The following is a 10,061-nucleotide window of genomic DNA, read 5'->3' as shown; positions in this document are numbered from 1 at the left end:
ATGGGCCAGGCGGGGAGGGACTCTAAATCTACTCCCTTACCATGCAGGACACCACCCATAACTTCATTGAGCTTCCTGGAACATACAGGCTCACATTTTTGGGCAGCGTCCCTGCCCACCACACTGCAGGACACGACTGAAGTTCCAGCTTAGCCTGCCGTCAGCAACAACCACTACAGCCAGAACAGAAAGCCTTTATTAGGTGTCTTCAGCGTCTTCTGCACGCAGCATCAAACTAGATCAATGAATATTGATTGGTTTGGTCATGCCCCATGTTCCCTCAAGGGAAGACGGGCTGTTTAAACAACCAACCCAAAATGAAACAAAACAAAACATATAGCCTGGACGAAAGCTCCGAGTTTCAGATTTTCATGGAAAAATATATTTGCGATAGATTGGTTAGAATTACAGGAAGAGTCCTTTAAATAAACTGTTCTAGAAAAAATTCACAGCTACAACTCTGCCATGTTAGAGTGTACGGTCTACAAATAACCTAATAGCCTTCTCAGGGAACATCAAGCATGCTAATGACAAGATAACTTTTTGCTTTGTGTTATTGTGTTTTAATCAGAGTGCCATGGGGTGGTGAGGAGTTTTTGTGCCAGACAAAACCAAGTTAGAATTCCTGTTCTTTTACCTGTTAATGTGTTACTTTGAGCACATTCTGAAATTTCTCTGTGCCTCAATTGTCTCTTCTGTGAAATGGAGATAAAAACAGCTATCCCACAGAGTTTTTGTTGTATGGATAAAATTAAGCAATGTCAGGCTAGGTGCGGTGGCACACACCTGTAATCCTAGCATTTTGGGAGGCAGAGGCGGTCAAACAGCTTGAGCTCAGGAGTTTAAGAATGGCCTGGAAAACATGGTGAGACCCTGCCTGTCTCTACAAAAATTAGCTGGGAGTGGTGGCACACACCTGTTGTCCCAGCTACTTGAGAGGTTAAGGCAAGAGGATTGCTTGAACCTGAGCGGTTGAGGCTGCAGTAAGCCAAGATTGTGCCACTGCACTCCAGCCTGGGTGACAAAGTGAGACCCTGTTTCAAAATAATAACAATAATAATAAATAATATCCATAACAAGGTTAGCAGGATGCTTACAACACAGCAAATTCTCAAAAAAATGATTGCTATTGGTATTGGGTGTTTCTTTTTAAACAGCATTTCCTGAGGGCCAGCTTTGTGCAAGACACTGTTCTCAGCTCTTTGCATGTCTTACTCATTTCACCTCCTAAGAATTCTGTGTGGCAGGCACTATTCTTACACTCATTTTATACATGAGGAAACTGAGACCCCCTTGCCCACAATCACATAGTAAATGGTAACCCCAGGCTGTCTGGCTCCAGAAGATTTCCTCAGAAAGGAAGGTCGGGTTGTTGGTCTAAATAGTTGAGCTTCCATTTTTGCCTAGAAAACCCAGAAGATTTCATCAGTGTCCCCCTCATCTGCTGACAGCAGTCAGTGAACATCCAACATCAACTGGACTCTGCCTTCTTGGAAAGGCCTCAGGCTTGATCTGGATGAATGACCTCTGTGAACAGTTACCTTTGACCTGGCCTCCCTCCTGAAAACACAAAGAGGGACAGTTACATAAGGTAATGCTGACCTATATTCTTGACATCCTGAGTTGCTTCTGGATCCCCAGAGCAAACACTGAGGTTCACCAGAAGAAAAGCACAAACTGATGTCTGGTTTGCTCTTATCTGTCACAGGCCCTGCCATTAGCCCAACTTGGCTAAGAATCAGTGGATATTGATTGGTTTGGTTGTGCTCCTCATGTTCCCTCAGAGGACGACCAGCTCCTAAATACCAACCCAAAACGAAACAAAACAATACGCATAGGCTGGACTAAAGCTTAAAGTTTCAGATGTTTATGGAAAAATAAATGTGGAATAGGCTTGTTGGAATAACTGAAGTGTTCTTCAAAGAAATCGCCTGGTTTTCAAATACTAAATACCATTAGATAGGCAAGTACTGTCAAATGAGGTTCTGGAGACAGGATTTAATGAACAAGTGACAAAATCTTGTAATTATTTCATTGTGCATACATAGTTTTTGCATAGATAAAGTTTGGTTCCTCTAATAGTTAAACATTGCCCCCTACAAACTTGTTTTGATAATTGCCTTAAGAGACACTGTCTCCAAATAAAAAAGAACAGTCTGATTTTTTAAAAAATCTAAATTATCCAAATTCATGGACATCTTGTTAGAGAAGGTTTTGGGTCACTAGTTCAAAAATTGTTCGCTGGTTTTGTTTTTTGTTTTTTGTTTTTTGTTTTTCAATGGGATATCAGAAAAATCCACCAACAAAATCATCTCTGAAGTCATTAACACGAGACGAACAAAAGCAGTGACTGAGATCCAGAGTCACCTATGTCAATTTAAAGTCTTAGAATATATGGCCAATTCTTTACAAAGTCCTCAAACCATCACTACAGAGTTCCTTGATAGGAGTCAGAAGCCCAAGTTCAAACGCAGAACTACCATGGAATTGTGTGGTGAAATCCAAATCATAACCTAGCTTGTCTGGTCTCAGTTTCCTCCCTCGTATAGATGATCAAACCATCTCCATAAGTTCCTCAAAGATGATGATGATGGTGATGATGATGATAGCAGTGGTGGCAATGAAAATAGCAGCTGCTTGTTTATTGAGTCCTGCCATATGCCAAAGCACTATTCTAAGCGTTTGACTTGAATTAACTCACAATATCCTCCTGGAAATTTTGCACCAGGGATTTCTCCCCAAATCCCTGTCTACCGTGCTCTCTTAAGCAAAGAATACTGTGACATGTTCCATTTTCAAAAAGTAGCCTTAACAATATTTTTCATCTTGCAGACCCTTTACACGATGTGTTTTTGACATTTTTCCCATCAAGAGGAGGGGTCTATATTTCTTCCACTTGAACCTAGATGACTTTACCGCCACGGCAGAAGTGACACTATGTGACTTCCAAGATTAGGTCATAAAATGCAATACAGCTCTTTGCCTTCTCAGGCTGCTTACTCAAACCCAGCCATGAGGCTGGAAGGTAGCTTGGGCGACAAGGAGAGACCCTGTGTAAAGGCTGCAGCCAACCCTCCAGCAGAGTTCCCCACCAACACCCAACATCAATGACCAGATGAGAGAGGGAGAGCATCTGCAGGTGATTCAGCCCCAGCCATTGAGTTCCCACTAGCCTTCAAGTCTTCCCAGTGGATTTTCCCAGACATCAAGGTGCTGTCCCTGCTGTGGGCCCAGTCTGAATTCCTGATCACAGAAGCTGTCTGCATGTTAAAATAACTTGTCATCTTAGGGTCTTGTGTTTGGGGTGTTTTGTTATTCAGCAATCCAGACTCTACCTCTTCCTTAAAGCCTAGAAAAGAGCCGGAACTGGGACTCTCTTGTTCCTGTTTCTAACATCTGTGGGACCTGTGGCAAGAATACAGATAGAAACCCGCATACCACGTGTCTAAATATTTTAAAACTATAAATCAAGCTAATAAGCTAAGTAAAATACATTCATTCCTCCTATACTGATAAATACACCCTTATAACAACTCTGAAATGTTCTAATCTAAAATTCCTGTACTCCTCAAGGTTTTGTTCTGGAGCCTGGGGTACTGGAACCTGGGGTTCTGGGAGAACTGGCCATCAGCCTGTGGTTTGCCCCCTTTCCCCTCCCCTAGTCTCCATCTCCACCCCACAGTGCAACATTGAATGTCCAAGATCCATTATGCCCCCAACCCCCACCACTGCATGTATCCAGCCCTTGGCCATCTCTCAACACCAACCCAAAATAAAACAAAACAAGACACATAGGCTGGACAAAAGCTTAAAGTTTCAGATTTTTATGGAAAAATAAATTTGTGTTAGACTTGTTGGAATAACAGAAGGGTTCTTTGAAGAAATTGCCTAAAGGCCTACACAACAGTGGCAGGATCCAACATGAGGGAAGGGGGCCCAACAGGAGGAGAGACACCTGCCAGCCCACCCAAGAAATCCACACAACCTCTCAGGGGGCTCAGGGACATTTGGGTGGGAATTTCTAAACATGATCCAAAAGGAGAGCCTGGCCCCAGGATGGGCTCCTCCCTTTGTCTCCATGGAGAAGGGCACTGCCAGGAGAAGGCAACAGTGGACGCCTGTAGAGTACAGGACTGAGGGCTGGGGACCCCCTTACCTGTACCGAAGAGCAGTTCTGCCCCTGGGCCTTGCCTTGACCCCTCCTCAGCTCTGAGGAGATTGTAAAGAACATGCCCAAACTGATGTCTTCCCAAGGTGGCAGGAGAAGAGGAAAGAAAGTACCAGGGTTTCTAGAATCGCTTTACACCTCCACCAGAGGTGCTACTCCCACCCCCACACCAGGCTTAGGAAGGGACATTGCTATATATTGTCTCCAATGTCTCTTGGCTCTCTCACTCTATCTCTGGAAACTTCCTGTTTTTAATTTTGATATAGCATGACATCCTGCTGTGTTCTCCAATCCAACTTGGCCATCAATAAATCCAGAAAATGTGCTTTGATCCCCCTTTGCCACCCTGTGTAAAATTATCAGTGGGTTAGGACGTAAGAAGGGGCGAACCCGGAGACTTCCTTGTACCCCAAACCTCCTATATCAAGCAACTCTCAAGAGTTCATGTGTTGAATCCTTCACGTTTGCTCACTTCTGAACTCTGCATTTCAGACCCCTGAGGTGACAAGCAAACTGGCTGATCCTTCCAGGAATTATTGCATGAAAATGAGGAATAGAAAAGAAACAAAATCAACATCTGTATTGTTTTTAATTGTCTACTTCAATTAAAGATAGAGACATAGATGGATATTCTAAATGCAAAGGCATTAAGATGATGAAAAGACTGGGAATTGGTAAAAAGGAGAAAAAATTATACGGTATAAAAGGAGGAATGTAAATGTATTTTGAGGAGGGAGCAAGATTAAGGATAGAGATCCATTATCCCAACAATAACATGACTATCCCTCGTAGCACTCGTATTCACCTAGCCATAATGCCAGGAGGCCACAGGATTGCAAGGACCCTGCTGTATATTGTTGGTGAGTTCCAGACAGAGCACAGCAAAACCTCACAAGTATGAAACTTGGCTCCCTGTCACCCTTCCTGCCACCACCAGACTCTTTCTCCCAAAGCAAATTTCTGTTGACTAATTAACTTGTATATGCATAGTAAGTTACAGGAGGCAGGCATCAATGAACATGTGCATTACCCAGCATGAGCAATTTTGGTGGAAATTCAGCTGTATTACATTATTGAAGTTGTCTGTCAGACTACAAAACTATTTAGGGCTAAAAAACGTGAAGTTACAACAGTAGGGTAACATTGATGGGATGATATTAATGGAAGAATTTGTTTCCAATTAGCAAAATCATGTCTAAAACATGTATGCACTTCAAAGCATGATGTAGGCTGATAAAAAAAATTGAAAATAAAAGTCATCTGCATATACATAGACATAGGGAATGCCTTACCTGAAATGCTTGGAACCAGAAGTTTTTCAGATCTTGGATTTTTTTTGTTGTTGCTTTTGATTTTGGAACATTTGCATATACATGATGAGATATGTAATAGACATGGAAATGGGGCCCGTCTAAACATGAAATTCATGTATGTTTCATATATACTTTATATAAATATCCTGAAGGTAATGTTATACAATATTTTTAGTAATTTTGTGCATGAAACAAAGTTTGTGTTAAGGACTTATGTGTGAAATTTTCTACTTGTGCCTTTATGCCAGCACTCAAAAAGTTTCAGATTTCAGAGCATGTCAGATTTTTTCTAATTAGGGATGCTCAACGTACATAATACACATGAATAAATATTACTAAAGGACTAGAGAATCAGACATTTGCTTTTTGACCCCTGAAACCTAAGCACTGTGAAGGCACAAAGAATGTATGCTATTTAACAGACAGCAAAGCACCCTATATCATTGCAATAAACATCCAGAAATGCTGAAACTATTGCTGGTGACTTCCTACTCCTCTTACTGGAGATTCCTGTTTCTCCATTGTTATAGTTGTTGTTTAACCTTTTCTCATCTACCTTCCTATTTTCCATCTCTTCCTTTTCCCTTGGGTACCATTAATGACCTTCTGGGTTAGGAAGTTATTGCCTCATGCTCTAAGATCTTGTTACTCAAAATAGTGTCCTCAGACCAGCAGCAACTGCATCACCTGCAAGCTGTCAGCAATGTAGAATCTCATCAGCTACCATCTACCCCACAAAATAATTCTCATGACATTTTGAGTGTATATTAAAATTTAGGAAGCACTGCTCTCAAATGCAGACACTCAAACATATATACTGAACAAACTTTCTGCTAACTCACTGATCAAACTTAATTACTGTGAGCTGATCATCAGTTTATCCTATTACACCACTTGCTTCTCTCTTCCTTAATCTAACTGTCTGGTGTTTATTTTGTTCCTCTCTAGCACCTTTTCGGAAAGACTAGGCATTGACAATTAAGTAAAAACAGTTTCAAAACTATTCTTTGTAGCAAGTTGGGTAAAAAGCTTAGTGAGGAAGGAATGACAAAGTATATTCTTGAAAGGATTTTTGATTACTTGAGTACAGCCCAGATGTTGGCTGCAGTGGCCCCGTCACATGAGATTTGGATTAAATTAGCTCAAGCTGACTCTGCGATGTCCAGCAGGACATCTAATGCTCTCCTCAAGATTTCTGCAAATTCCTAGGGCTGTGCTTCTTGAGCCACTTCTCGCTCTAAGCTCCAGTTTTTATACTCAGTCTTACTCCCCTCTTTCTAGCCCACTTCTCTGCTTTGTGCTCCTCACCAACGTGGTCTTGGAAAAGTTGCCCTGTCCTTGATTTTTCCCCTCCCCAGCAATGTTCAGAAGCCTTAACGGAAGGTTTGAGGGAATGGAGATGGTTTACACTTCAAGCAATGTCAAATGGCTATTGAACAATTTTGCTCTTCATGTCCTTCACTATTGCTCCGCTCTGCAGGTCCAAGACCTGGTCTCCCTGCCCCCGCTCTCTGTTCTCTGCCTTCCTCCCCTTATTTCTGCTTTTCTCACCCCCAAATTCCTGTTCCACTTCTTGTACATGACACTTCAGCAATTTCATTTTGTTTTACAGGTACCTACTAATTAATACCTTCAAATTTTCAAATTATTTTCCCAAACAAATTTCCTTTCCTACAAAGCCTCCTAGTTATTACAGCTGTTTAAATGATCATTTTTTGTCATTGCACTAAGTAAGAACACACTTAGGACTATCAGGATGTTATGGTGAGGCTGGGTTTTCTGAGTTGGTGGTATGAAAAAGTGCTGGAAGTTAATAGGTTAGAATGGGAGGGCTAAGAGACTCAGGAAAAAAAATTGCAAAGATTCCTGAGCATTCAGGAAGACTGTATTTCCCAAACTCATTTGCAGTTAAACTGGGTTCCTGTGCCTCAATTCTGGGCAATGGAATGTAGGTGGGAGTAATATGGGGCACTTTAAGGCCTAGCTATAAAATCCCCCATATAATCTCCACTATTTGTCTTCTCCTCCCAGGGTGATCACAAAGGTCACTGGTTGAAGACGGCAGAGTCACAAGAAGGAAGGAGCCTGGATCCCTGCGTCACTGCATGGAAGAGAATTGCCCAACTTTCAATGGATACGAATGGCAAAGTTTTATTATGCTGAAGTACCAAAATTGCAGGGATTTTTTCTTTTTTTTTTGCTTTTATTACTACAGCATGGTTTAGCCTGCCCTGATAATATAGCAGACTTCTATGAGTGAGTCATACCTGATCTGGCAGTGCTAGGGAGGGAAGAAGCTTTCAGTTAGCTGAGATATTAGCGTGTTTATAATAAACTGGAAAACAAGGCTTAATACTGGAAGATACACTTTTTAATTTTATATTTCTAAATTTTGAAATAATTACAAATTGACGGGAAGTTGCAAAGATAGTATAGAGAAGTCTCAGGTACCTTTTATCCAGTTTCCCCCAATGGTTACAGATTCCAATACTATGTTATAGTATGGGAACCATGAAACTGACATTGGTACAGTATCTTTGTACGGTTCTGTACCATTTTATTATATGCATAGACTGGTATAAATACCAGATACCAGCATGATCAAGATACAAAACTGTTCCATCATCACAAAGATCTCCATAGGGCTACCCCTTTATTGTCACACCCACCTCACTCACCTGCCACCACCACCCCTGCCACACCTAAGCCCTGGAAACCACTAATTTGTTCTCCATCCTATAATTTTGTCATTTAGAGATTGTTATAAATAGAAGCATACACTATTTGACCTTTTGAGAGTGGCTTTTTTTTTTTTTTTTTTTTTTTTTTTTTTTTTTTGCTCAGCAAAATGCCCTTGAGATCCATACAAGTTTTTGCATGTATCTATTCCTTTTCACTGTCAAGTAGTATTTCATGGTATGGATGTACCACATTCTGTTTAAGCATTCACTTATTGTAGGACATTTTAGTTGTTTCCAGTTTTGGTTATTACAAATAAAGCTGCTATGAACAATTGTGTATAGGTTTTAGGTTGTCAGTTTTCATTTTTCTGAGATAAACGCCCAGGAGTGTGATTGCTGGGTTTTAGGTTAAGCATATGTTTGTTTACCTTCTTCTTCTTTTTTTTTTTTTTTAAAGAAACTGACAAACTGTTTCCCAGAATGGCTGTAGCATTTTAAATTCCCATCAGCACTGTATAAAAAAACATAGATTCTCTGTTTTCTTGTGAGAATTTTGTAGTATTCATTTGTAGTATAAAAATGTTTTGTTTGTTTTGTTCTAATAGGTAGGTAGTGAGATCTCATCATGATCTTAATTTGCATTTCCCCAATGGCTAGAGATGGTGGAAATCTTTTCATGTTCTCATTTGTCATCTGTATATCTTCTTCAGTGAGAGGTTTCTTCATGCTTTTTGTCTATTTTATAATTGAATTGTTTGTTTGCTTTTAAAAAAAAAAAAATGCTGGGTTTTGAGAGTTCTCCATATAGTCTACATACGATTACATTTTCAAACATGCAAACTTTCTCCCGATCAAAAATGCTTTCTCCCGATCTGTAGTTTGATTTTTATTCAATTTATCAATGTTTTTTCTTTTTTGAATCATGCTTTGATGTCATGTCTACGAATTCTATACCAGGTTCTGGGTCTCAAAGACTGTCTCCTATATTTTCTTCTAGAAGTTTTATGGTTTTACATTAACATTAAAATCTATGATCTGGCTGGGCACAGTAGCTCATGCCTATAATCCTGGCACTTTAGAAGGCCAAAGCGGGTGGATCACGAGGTCAGGAGATCAAGACCATCCTGGCCAACATGGTGAAACCCCATCTCTACTAAAAATACAAAAATTACCTGGGCGTGGTGGTGTGTGCCTGTAATCCCAGCTACTTGGGAGGCTGAGGCAGGAGAATCGCTTGAACCAGGGAGTTGGAGGTTGCGGTGAGCCAGGATTGTGCCACTGCACTCCAGCCTGGTGACAAAGCGAGACTCCATCTCAAAAAAAAAAAAAAAAAAAAACCTGTGACCCACGTGAGTTGATTTTTGTGTAAGGAGTGAAGCTTAGGTTGGGTCATTTTCTTGCCTATGGATGTCCAGTTGCCCCAGAACCATTTGTTGAGAAGGCTATCCTTCCTCTGTTGAATTACTTTTATACTTCTGTCGAAAATTAATTGGTTGTGCTTGTGTAGCCCTATTTCTGTGTTGTCTATTTTGTTCCATTTATATATATTCCTATCCCTCTGCCAGTATCACACAGTCTTGATTGAGATTTTCTTTAAGATGGAAAAAATGACAAGCAAGTCTATGGCTCTGCCTAACTTACCATCCAGTAAGAAGGAAAGTGATTCAACAGGGTTTAGATAAAGCAGTAGTGAAAAGTAGGTTTTCTTCTTGCTAAAATCTCAGCAAGTCCAGTTTTCTCAGTATGCAATTGCAATTAACAACTTCTTGGAGGTTTTTTTTGTTGTTGTTCATTTGTTTGTGTGTGTGTGGATTTAGTGTGTCTTACATGAGAAGCATCTAACATTGTACCTGGTATGTTGTATGCCTTCAGTTTTATTGCTTGTCATTACTATTTACC

The sequence above is a fragment of the Rhinopithecus roxellana genome, chromosome 8, assembly GCF_007565055.1.
Source record: "Rhinopithecus roxellana isolate Shanxi Qingling chromosome 8, ASM756505v1, whole genome shotgun sequence".
Classification (NCBI taxonomy): Eukaryota; Metazoa; Chordata; class Mammalia; order Primates; family Cercopithecidae; genus Rhinopithecus; species Rhinopithecus roxellana.
The sequence above is the reverse complement of the archived record's forward strand: the minus strand, read 5'-3'. Positions refer to the sequence as shown.